The 12631-nt window shown below is 46.2% G+C and overlaps 1 protein-coding gene across 1 annotated transcript in view; it reads right to left on the minus strand.

The window, feature by feature from the left end:
- LOC130369339 (dynein axonemal heavy chain 3-like) overlaps positions 1-12631 on the minus strand; it is a 919716-nt gene that overhangs the window by 425515 nt on the left and 481570 nt on the right. The gene's annotated exons all lie outside the window — the stretch shown is intronic.

Below are 12631 nucleotides of genomic sequence, written 5' to 3' on the forward strand. Positions count from 1 at the left end.
ACAGTTTTTTTTTAAATGGGAAAAGGGGGGTGATTCAAACTTTTATTAGGGAAGGAGTTAAATGATCTTTATTCACTTTTTTTCACTCTTTTTTTTGTAGTGTAATAGCTCCCATAGCTATTATAACACTGCACACAGTGATCTTTTACATTGATCAATGGTTTCTCATAGGAAACCATTGATCAATGATTCTGCCGCTTGACTGCTCATGCCTGGATCTCAGGCACTGAGCAGTCATTCAGCGATCAGACAACAGGAGGCAGGTAAGGGGACCGTCCTCGTGTCTTACAGCTGTTCGAGATGCCATGATTTTGCCGCGGCAATCCCAAACAGCCCCCTGATCTAACCGGCAATGTTTTACTTTCACTTTAGATGTGGCGTTCAACTTTGAACGCCGCGTCTAAAGGGTTAATAGAGCGCGGCACCGTGATCAGTGTCCCACTGTGGCCCCGCGTTATATAACGGGAGCGGACTCAGGACGTACAGGTACGCCCTGAGTCCTTAAGGGGTTAAACTCCATTTAGCGCGGTCCAGGCTCAGGGGCATCTAAAATGGCAGAACCACATGTGAGGACATGGGGTAAGTAATCCTGGGAAGGCGGGAACAAGGGTAGGCGGGATGACCCTGAATCACATGCAGGATGCAGCCTATCAGCAGCCAGTCGCCCCTGTGATGTCACAGCCCTATATAATTGTCAACCATATTCTGGCTAGTCACTTCAACCTTTCACTGCAGAGAGATATGACATAGGGCCTTTGTGTGTTACACAGAAAAGCTTTTTCCTGAGGCGTTTCACCTCCTTGTCACATCAGAGCGTTTTCACAGAAAATCATTTTTACTGCAGCTATTAACCTCCCAGTCACTTTCTACAGCATTGTATTACGGAGAAAGGCAGAGAGCTGTGTGTTGCCTCATACATTTGAACAAGCTGGCTCAGCTGGAGAAACCATAACAAAGGAGGAAGGAATACATTTTTAGCGCAATTCTGTGTCTTTGTTCCACAACAAATAGTCTGCTGGCTACACTAGTCTGTAGACAGTATAATACCCAGTAGTCCATTCCTAATAGTCTTTGAGAGAGTGCAATTTTGGGTTAAGTACACAGCGACTGTGTGCTGCAGCACTGTTGTGTACTGCTGGTGTTGTGCAAAAATAAGTTTTTTAAGCGTACTGTAGCGCATTTTTCTGCACTCATAAAGTGCATACCACATACCTACATCTAAGTAGTGTATTCTTTTGTACTTGTTAATCTGTCAAGGGCCTAGATACTGTGAAAGGCTTGGCAAAAGTACACACCTGCTGCTGTTCTAGACAAATACTGTTTTAAGCGTAGTGAAGCATATTGTACTCCCCTCATAACATCCATGTAGTATAGGTCACAGCAAAAAGTAAGCGGACTCCCAAAAGCAAAAAGGCTGTGGTCTTTATTCAGGTCATCAGTGCAACGTTTCGGCTACAATATAGCCTTTGTCAAGCATCATGCTTGACAAAGGCTAGATTGTAGCCGAAACGTTGCACTGATGACCTAAATAAAGACCACAGCCTTTTTGCATTTGGGAGTCCGCTTACTTTTTGATGTGACCTGTACTACATGGATGTTATGATTCTGGATTGGTTATCCGGATGGTCACGAGAATAGGAGCTGGGACTAGTGCTGTCTTCTCCTTTGGACCTGTACTTCCCAAATATACGCACTAAGTATGTCAGGCAGAGAAGTGCCAGGACATGCACAGAGGAGTGGCAGAGGCCTAAATTTATCGGGCACAGGCAGAGGTCACAGTAGAGTAGGGGCGTGTGGCAGCAGGAGTCGCAGAGAGAGGTCTGAGCTTCCGGTGTCAGCTAGCAGTCGTGTCTCGACCAGCAACCCAGCAGCCGTGATTGATCGGTTCAGTCGGTCATTCACTTCATCCCAAGTGACATCTGACACCCCCAGTCAACAGTCGGTGGGTTACTCAGACTCAACCCTCAGTTGTCATGGCCCTCATGCTGCTGCTGCTGCAACCTCCAGGCTCTATCATTGTTCTCTTCTATGGTCTCCTCATGCTGCTGCTGCTGCCACCTCCAGCCTCTGTCATTGTGCTGCTCTATGGTCTCCTCAAGCTGATGCTGCCACCTCCAGGCTCTCTGTCTGTGCTCTTCTATGGTCTCCTCATGCTGATTCTGCTACCTCCAGACTCTCTCATTGTGCTGCTCTATGGTCCCCTAATGCTGATGCTACCACCTCCAGACTCTCTCATTGTGCTGCCATGGATACTGCACAACATAACTAAGGTGCTGGTCCCCAGTTACAGAAATTCCTCTTCATTAAACCACAAGTAAGCATTGAGCATATGCATTAGCTAAAACTTAACTTTTCTTAGGATAAAATATATGGACCACAATTTTTTTTTTAAATCTAACAAAAGGAACGGTGTGCAAAAAACACCATGTGCCACTTACACCACAAAGTATTGATGCAATGCAAAGACCTCTAAAAGGTGGAAGGGAACAATGTATGGTCCATTGTAACAGGTGGGGGTACAAACTTCCCCTGTAAGGCCTTACTCTCGCACTATTAATTCCCTCCTTGGCTAGTGTTACCTGTCCTATAAAGGACAGCCCCACACAGGAACCTCTCCCTATTTCCACCTAAAAACACGGCCATTTCCCATGGTTTTTAGTTAGAAATAGGGAGAGGTTACTGTGTGGGTTTGCCCTTTTTAGGACGAGTAACACTTGCCAAGAATGGAATTAACAGTGCGAGAGTAGGGCCTTACAGGGGAAGTTTTTCACCCCACCTGTTACAATGGACCATACATTGTTTCCTTCCACCTTTTAGAGGTCTTTGCATCGCATCAATACTTGGTCGTGTAGGTGGCACATGGTGTTTTTGCACACCTTTCCTTTTGTTAGGATAAAATATATGAACCTAAATTTTTTTTTTAAATCTAAGAAAAGTTAAGTAGATTAACCATGGTGCCACACCAACACTTCACAAATATGGGTAGTGCCAAACAGATTTAAGGCGCTGCTCCCCAGTTACAAACATTCCTCCGCATCAGACCTTTTTCACCCACCTTCGTCACCGGGTACTGGTATTGCCACCCACCGCACCACTCTGTCACCGGGTCACTTTCAGGACGCCTGATGCTGCTGCTGCCACCTCCAGGCTGTGCCATTCAGCCACTATATTGTCTCCTCAGCCACTATATGGTTTACTGATGCTGCTGGGCCTGGGACATTACCTAAAACATTTTTATGGTACCACTAGCTTCTATGAATCTTCAATTTTAATTTGAAAATTCATCTTTTATTCTTAGGGATTGTGAGGCCCTATGGTCTCCTCATGCTGCTGCCAACTCCAGGCTGTGTCATTCAGCCACTATATGATCTCTTCTTGCTGCTGCCAATTCCAGGCTGTGTTATTCTGTCAGATTATGGTCTCCTCATGCTGCTGTCACCTCTAGGCTCTGTCATTGTGCCGCCATGTGACTCCATGTTAGATTGGGTTTTGTGGTCATACAGTATTAGTTCAAAGTAAACACTGGGACATTAAACTTGGGAATCGAATATAAATCATAAATTTAAATTTTAAAAACTATTATGGCCTATGGTTGTCGACGTCATATTAACTGTGGAATCATCACAATGATCCAATAAAACAGCTTGGAGCGATAACTATGAACCATAACTGATTAAATGAAACATTTGCACTTTCACAGTCAGGGGGGCACTGAGACTACAAGCTTTTTCTCCTATCCAAGTTGCTGGTACTGCAGTCCATCCCTTTTCAAGTGGACACTCAGAGTATGGGGGTGCGCTGAGAGGCAGGGGCTGGGATATGTGATATCTCACCTCGAGGCGGACCGTCAGCTCGATGCTCACCAGAATGGATAATCAAAAAATTTAAATAAATTCAAATTAAATTATATAAAAATTACATTAAAAAATCTGCCACATCCAGACGCTCTGCGGAAGTAATTCTATTAGTGATGCCTGTAATCTGCATGTCATACTAAATAACAGTATTATTCGACTTACACAGCACACTCCCTATGCGTGTTAGGACAAAGCAAAATGTTCTACACCACTTTTGAGGCTCTCTGTAGGCTAGAAATAGCCGTTTTTAAAAGCGATGCGCCGCAAATAAATTCGGCCCAAACTAAATTTTGGGGGAAAATTCGGTGAATCAGCCAAATCTAATTTTTCAAAAATTCGCTCATCTCTAGTAGCTAGTGTTACCATAAAAATGTTTAGATAATATCCCAGCAGCATGAGGAGACCATATAGTGGCTGAATGACACAGCTTGGAGTTGGTGGCAGCACGAGGAGACCATAGGGCTTCACAATCCCTAAGATATAAAGATGATTTTTCAAATTTAAATTGAAGATTTATGGTAGATAGGGCTACCATAAAAATGTTTAGGTAATGTCCCAGCTAAATGAGGAGACCATGTAGTGGCTGAATGACACAGCCTGGAGCTGGCGGCAGCATGAGTAGACCATATAGTGGCTGAATGACACGGCCTGGAGTTGGCGGCAGAATGAGGAGGAGAACAGGGCTTTACAATCCCTAAAAATAAAAGATGAATTTTCTCATTTAAATTAAAGATTTATGGCAGCAATTGCTAGCAAAAAAATGTTTAGGTAATGTCCCAGTAGCATGATGAGACCATATAGTGGCTGAATGACACAACCTGGAGTTTGCACAGCATGAGAAGACCACATGGTGGTACAGTGGCACAGCCTGGAGATGGCAGAAGCATGAGGAGACTATATAGTGGCTGAATGAAACAGCCTGTAGTTGATGGCAAGGTGAGGAGACCATATAGTGGCTAAATGACACAGTCCGGAGTTGGCAGCAGCAAGAGCAGACCATATAGTGGATGAATGACACAGCCTGGAGTTGGCAAAAGCATGAGGAGACAACAGGACTTCACACTCCCGAAGATTAAAAGATTAATTTTCACTTTAAAATTGAAGTTTTATGTTAGCTAGTGCTACCTTAAAAATTTTAAGTTATGTACAAGCAGCATGAGGAGACCACACAGTGGCTGAATGACACAGCCTGGAGGTGGCGGCAGCATGAGGAGAACATATGGTGGCAGAATGAGACAGCCTGGAGGTGGGACCAGCAGCATCAGGATGATGGTGTGGTGGGTGGCAATACCAATACCCGGTGATGAAGTTGGGTGAAAAAAGGTCTAATGCAACTGGGGAGCAGCATCTTAAATCTGTTTTGCACTATGCATATTTGTGAAATGTTGGTGTGGCACCATGATCATTCTACTCTGATGCATCAGGCATTAGTGGGTGGAAATCCAAGATGATCCATGCCTGATTCATCTTCACAAAGGTCAGTCTCTCCACATTTTTCGTTTACAGACGAGTTCTCCTTGGGGTGACTACGGCCCCCGCTGCACTAAACACCCGCTCTGAAGGCACACTACTGGCCTGGCAGGACAGCTTTTCCAGGGCAAACTCTGCTAGTAGTGGCCACAAACAAGTTTGTCTGCGCAGAAGTCCAGCAGATCTTCAAAGTGTGTTGGCATGGGCATGTCAAGGTATGCCACCACCTGCTGGTTCAAGTCCTGCTCCAGGTCTTCCTGCTGCTGATAAATTGCTTCACTATGCAGGTGAAGAAAGGTACTCATCAGCGACTGTAGACTCAGGCTGCTGCTGATGGAGCTGGTACTGCTCCTTCCACCCTACACCTTCCCAGCAGCCATGGCAGTGGAAGTCAGACCAGAGAGAGGATGGATGATGGCAACGATAGGCATTGGCCAACTGACTACGTAGGATGTCTCTGGGAAGGCCCCCATTTTGTGCCAGAAGCGAGGGTCCAATAAGGTGGGGAGCAAGAAATTATCCCGATGCCGAATGGTGACAATTCAGCAGTCACTACACAAGCAAGTGAGCATGCATCTTGCCATTTGTGCAAGTGACTTCTAAAACCTAAACTGTGCTAAACTGTGCCCCTCTCCCTCCTCAGGTTCAGCCCCCACAGGGCTCATGTGACCGTGAGATGTAGGCAGCATGTCTCCAGTGCCCTTACCAGCCATCATTTCCAACATGTGTTGTAGGAAATGAAGCAGTGGAATGACATTGTTCATCCCTTAATAGTGGCGACTGAATAATAATGTGGCTTCCTCAAAGGGCCTGAGCAAACGGCAGGTGTAACGTATGAGCTGCCACTGGTCTACAATGAAGTTACACAGAGGAGTCCCCCTCGGATTATGAAGAAATCAGTGATGCCTTTGCTCTGTTCGTATAGTCTGTCCAACATATGGAGGGTGGAATTCAAATGTGTGGCAAGGTCGCAAATCAGACTATGTTGGGGGATACCGTTCTGACCCTGCAGCTCAAGGAGGGTGTGCTTTGCGGTGCATGGAAAGTTTCCTTCCCATTGTTAGGATGTCTTGTAAATGGGGGGAACACTTCAGGAACCGCTTGACAACCAGATTGAACATGAGTGCCATGCAGGGCACATGGCTCAGCCTACCTTGTCGCAGTGCAGACAAGATTTTCTTCCCATTGTCAGTAACCATGGTTCCCATTTCCAGCTTTCATGGAGTAAGCCATGCTCTGATTTCTTTATGAATGACTTTTAGCAGTTCCTCCCCTGTGTAACTCCGTTCGCCAAGGCAAACCATGTGAAGAACAGAGTGACACCGCCGTGCCCTGCACACATGGTATGCTGAAGGGGCACTGAGACTTGACCGTGCAGTGGAGGCTGAGGACATAGTGGAGGATGAGGAGGCGCAGTTGTGGCTGTGCAGGAACCACATTCACCCAGTGGGCCATAAAGGACATGTATTGTCCCTGACCATAGTTACAGCTCCAGATGTCGGCACTGCTGTTCACTTTGGTACACACTGACAGGCTCAAGGACTGGCCCACCTTCTGTTCCACAAAATTGTGCAGGGAGGGTACTGCCTTCTTTGCAAAGAAATTATGGCTTGGGACTCTCCACCTCGGGTCGGCACAAGCCATCAGTTCTCTGAAAGGTGCAGAGTCCACCACTTGAAAAGGGAGGGACTACAGCACCGGCAACTTTGACAGGAACACATTCAGCTTCTGCGTTGTTGGATGAGTGGGCGCATACTGTTGTCTCTTGGACATGGCTTCGCAGATGGATTGCTGGCGGAATGACTGGAGCAGGAGCATCTGGAGCGACAGAAGGAGGGTATGACACACAGCTCCCTTCGGCTGAGGTGGTGGAGCCTTGGCTAACTGAAACAGGGAGGGGCCTGCCACTGGGTGATGCAGCAGGCTGGACCACTACATCGGAGCCACTGTTCTCCCAGGCCGCTTTATGGTGGCGAAGCATGTGTTGATGCAGGGCCGTGGTGCCAACATTGGGACCCTGGACACGCTTCCCCTTCTGCCAACACATCTTGCATGTGGCTACGTGAACCTCCTCCGGATGCTTGATGAAAAACTGCCACACCACCGAGTAGCTGATTTTTCCCACCAACAGTCCGCACTAATTGACTGCTACTGCCGTCATCTCCAGGAACCCCTGTTCCACTACCTCCTGGAAAGGTAGGCTACCGCGAAGCAGGTGGTCTCCCCCAGGCGCATTTGGCTCCAGAATTTACACTTCTGCCACCACGCTGACTGCTACCCATGCTACCGCCTTGCTGGCTCAGCTGCTGCCTCACGGGCAACCTGCAACTCTCTTCCCAGATGATGATGAAGCCCCTTCTGCACCCTGCTCCCAATTGCGATCAGCTTCATCCTCATCAGCGAGTTGTGTCTGCACGTCACTGATGTCCTCCTCAGGTTCCTCAACAGTGTCTGCTTCAGGAACCTGAACCCTGGCAACACCCCCTCCCATGTCACTCTCCTCATCTCTACTTGCCCGCCTAGCGGAGGAAGCAGCGGATGTCTCCTACCCTTCTTGGCTGGGCAGTAGCTGCTGACTGTCCTCTATTGGATCGTCCTCAGTGAATAGTGGAGCTAAATCCACAGCATAAGATACTTCTGTAGGAGAGGGAACAGCATAGGACAGAGGCAATGGCAGGGACAGGGACTGCTCCCGGGCCATGCCAACTGAGGGTTGTGTCTGAGGAACCCAACGACTGTTGACTGGGGGTGTCAGATGTCACTTGTGATGAAGTGGATGACCATGTTAACCAATCGACGATGGCAGATGGGTTGCTGGTCGAGACACGACCACTAGCTGATAACGGGAGCTCAGGCCTCTCGCTGTGATTCCTTCTGCAGCTCGCCCCTAGTCTGCTGTGACCTCTGCCTGAAGAATTTAGGCCTCTACCACTCATCTGTGCACGTTCTGGCACTTCTCTGCCTGACATACTTAGTGCGTATATGAGGGTAATACAATAAGCTTCACTACTCTTAAAACAGTATTTGTCCAGAACAGCAACCGGTGATTTTGTAACTTTTGGAGGCTTCCGTTTCTACGTAGTAAATTTTTCGGTAAAAATGACACCTTATCTTTATCCTGTATGTCCATACGTTCAAAATGATAAATCACAACTATATGCACGAAAATGTAAATGTTTAAAATCGTCCTTTTTTGACCCCTACAACTTTTTTTTTCTGCGTATGTGGCGGTATGAGGGCTCATATTTTTTCCCTGTGATCTGAAGATTTTTGTGATACCATTTTTGTACGAATCTGACTTTTTGATTGCTTTTTATACATTTTTTCATGATATAAAAAGTGACCAAAAAGTCGCTATTCTGGACTTTGGAATTTTTTGCGTGTACGCCATTTACCGTGCGGTTCAATCAATGATACATTTTTACAATTCGGACACTTCCACACGCGGCGATACCACATATGTTTATTTTATTTTTATTTACACAGGGAGGTGATTCAAACTTTTATTAGGGAAAGTGTTAAATGATCTTTATTGACTTTTTTTCACACTTTTTTTTATAGTGTTATAGCCCCCATAGGGTGCTATAACACTGCACACACTGATCACTGCAAAGCCATAGCTTTGCATTGATCAGTGTTATCGGCCCTTGACTGCTCCTGCCTGGATCTCAGGCCCGGAGCAGTCATTCACGATCAGACGCGCAGGAGGCAGGTAAGACACCCCCCTGCTGCGTCCTAGCTGATCGGCTAAGGGCATACAGGTATGCCCTTGCTCCCCAAGAGGTTAATGAAGCGATTTGCACAATAGAATAGCACCGCATTTCCTGAAATTCGTAACAAATTCGGATCCGTCAGATTCGATTTGTTCATCCCTAGTAGCATTTTTTTAAAGATGCTAAGCCTGTCCTTTACTCCTTTACTCACCTTCCGTGCTTATTTTGCTGCTTTGGTTCTCAGTGCAATCCTTTTTATGGTGCCAGGGGGCGATCCATTACAGTTCCGCATAGTGAGTCGCTGGCGACAGCAGTTTCCTGCCTCTTTGTCTGAGTGGCAATGTGATGTATTGAGCCCTAGCACCTTGAAGAAGACTAATCATGGGGCTTAATATTTCACATTGCCACTCAACAAGAGCAGAGATACCAGAGGCACCAGGCGAGGTAGGGGGGTACGTTTTTTTTTTATAAGGGACAGGCTGAGCATCTTAAAAAAAATCGGTCGCACATTTCCCCATGTTAACAGAGACTGTGTCGCTTACAATGATGTAATTGAAGGGCCACAAGAACAATCCAGAAACATACAGCCCTGGTCTACATGTTTGCATGTTTACACCAAGATCTTTGGATGGTGATAACATATGTCCACTATCTATGTATAGTTCAACTCTATAATTAAAAATTACTTGCCCAAGTCACACATTGTAAATTCATCATGGTGTGGAAAGATATACTGTGGAATATTACCGTATATTTTGAGATCTTTCTTCTACAGTTTCTTGAAGAATCAAGACATAAAACATTTCTGCTCACTTCTGTACTAGTATCAATAAAATGCACATCATTTATCAGCTGTAATGAACAAAAATCTTCAGGCTTTGTCAGCCTTTATTGCTTCAGGGCAGATGAGATCTTTTATTTATGGCAAAGGCTACTCTTATTTTTGTTTTTGTTTTTTTTGCCTTTTCTTATAGGAAATGAAAATGGCAAAAATACTTAGGAAAAATAATGTGTCAAATTATATAAGTTTATGATTCTTTGGGTCTCTTAGACTGGAAATACAGTTTGCTAAATTGCTCCTTTTCAAGCATTTAGAGATATAATAAGGAATACATATTGTCTGTCCTTTATACAACAAATAAAGTACTAACTGGATTCATTTCCTTCTTGACAAGAGTATCAGACACAAAATACAGTACATCAATAGTATATTTTCAAATAACATTAAAATAATGAGCAAACTCAACATATTCTAATGATCATAGACTTGTTGTATGTATCTCTGTATTAAGCAATTATTGTTTCCTACAATATAAGGAAATACTCCAAGGCATGAAAGAAAACTCTAAAGCCATTAAATGTAGAACAAATCATGTGAACTGTATATAAAAATGTCATGTGTTCCATTATGATTGGCTATGACTAATTATATATCTTCAAATGGCATGCTCTCATTTATGTTGTATGTAGAAAAGTTTTTTTGTCAGTGGCATACCTACCATAGAGGAAAGTCGGGGACCAAATAGCCCTACCCTCAAACCACCTCAAGGATTATGATGTGAGAGGTTTGGACATCCATAAAAACTGCCTACTTTATAATCTGCTCACTAGCTGTGAAATCAAGGCACTTTCTCCGCTTGCCCAGGCCAGCAAGCACCACCAAGCAAAGATTGCTTTAGGCTGCATTACTACCACCTGCACCAGAGCAGGAAAGGAATGAAGTGGAAGTGGAAAGAAGCTTCTGCTCTGCATGATTGACGAGATAAGTATAATTTTATTTTTAATTATTTTAGCAGGTGGGGAGGCACATGTCTACTGAGGGGGAAGGTCTATGTCACATATGGGCAGGGAACAGTGAAGCCATAACTCACCCACAGCAACTGTCCCGACCTATCTGCCCTAAGTGATGGATCGACAACCACAATGACAAACCTTCTCTGCTAAGTGCTGGGGCATTGAAGTCAAAATAATAAAATACAAAAACAGTAGGAGTCGGGAAACAGCTGGAGGCACACAAACTTTCAGAGATACACAAAGACACATACATGGTAAAATCAATGTCAGTCTAACCGAGGTCGGTACATGGAGATAGCAGAGTACAGGAACGCAGAGCAAGAGAAGGTAAAAGCAAAGATGAATAAACAAGCAGGTATCCAGTAAGCAGGAGGTGTCCGCTAAGGTATAACCTTTCACAGACAATGAACTGATCATGGCCCCTAGCTTATATAGACAGGTGATCAGGGATACACTTCCCTGATAGGTTGCACAGCTGAGAACCACACCCAGGTGACACAAGTGAGCTCCAAGCAGCTCAAACCCACATAGAGTTTAACTCTTTGTGTATGTCCAGAGCCAGATGTGGCAGTCTATCTGTCAAATGGTGAGAACTTCCTATCTACTGGGGGGCTAGATGGCTAATAGAGGGAATACCTGCCTACTGGGGGGGCTACTTACCTGGGGGGGGGGGTAATTTCCTTTTGGGGGGTACATGCTTACTAGTAGAACAACATTCCTATTAACCTCTTAAGGACCAATGACGTCCTGGGACGTCATGGCACCCTGGGCCTTAAGGACCAATGACATCCCAGGACGTCATGGCGTTCTCCGGTCCCTGCCGAGCGCCGGGCAGAGATCGGAAGTGGATGCCTGCTGAAATGCTTCAGCAGGAATCCAGGGCAAACGCCGAGGGGGGCTATGTAGGGAAATTGCCCTTGCGATCTGTGGCAATACCGGTCTGATTGGGTCTCTGGGACCCAACCGCCCGGTAATTTTGCATGATCCCGGTTGTCACAGACAGCCAGGGCCATGCTTAAGTATAGGAGCGAGGTGGCAAGCCTGTCACCTCCTCCTATCCCCTGCGATTCTTCGGTTAGCTGACCGACCAATCGCAGGGGGGGGGCGGTTACTTCCTCCCGCCCTGCCCGGCCCCTGGAAGTCCGGAGAGAACGGGAGGAAGACCGGAGGACGCGACGGGGGACGGTGGAGTGCTGGGGCCGGCCCCGGTACTTACCTCGTCCCTGAAGAGCCGAATCCCGGAGGTGGAGACGGCGGCAGCGGCGACAGGTGAGTGTATCTTCGGAGGCATCGCGGGACCTTTGCAGCAGTCCAGACCGCCGTAAAGCGATCTGGACTGCTCCATCTGGTCCCCTTACACTACAACTCCCAGAATGCCCAGACAGCCCTTGGCGTCTAGGCATGCTGGGAGTATCAACATCTGGAGGTCCACAGTTTGGAGACCATTGTGCCCTTCCAGATGTTGCAAAACTACACATCCTCAGCATGCCCTTACTGTCCAGGCATGCTGGGAGTTGTAGTTCGGCAACATTTAGCTCTAAAGATGTTGCCCCCCGCCCCCTGTGAATGTACAGGGTACATTCACATGGGCAGGGGGCTTACAGTGAGTATCAGGCTGCAAGTTTGCGATGCAGCAAGTTTTGAGCGGCAGCTCAAACTCGCAGCGGGAAACTCGCTGTAATCCCCCACCCGTGTGACTGTACCCTAAAAACACTACACTACACTAACACAAAATAAAAAGTAAAAAACACTTCATATACACATACCCCTACACAGCCCCCCTACCCTCCCCAATAA

This window comes from Hyla sarda, chromosome 4, assembly GCF_029499605.1.
Source record: "Hyla sarda isolate aHylSar1 chromosome 4, aHylSar1.hap1, whole genome shotgun sequence".
Classification (NCBI taxonomy): Eukaryota; Metazoa; Chordata; class Amphibia; order Anura; family Hylidae; genus Hyla; species Hyla sarda.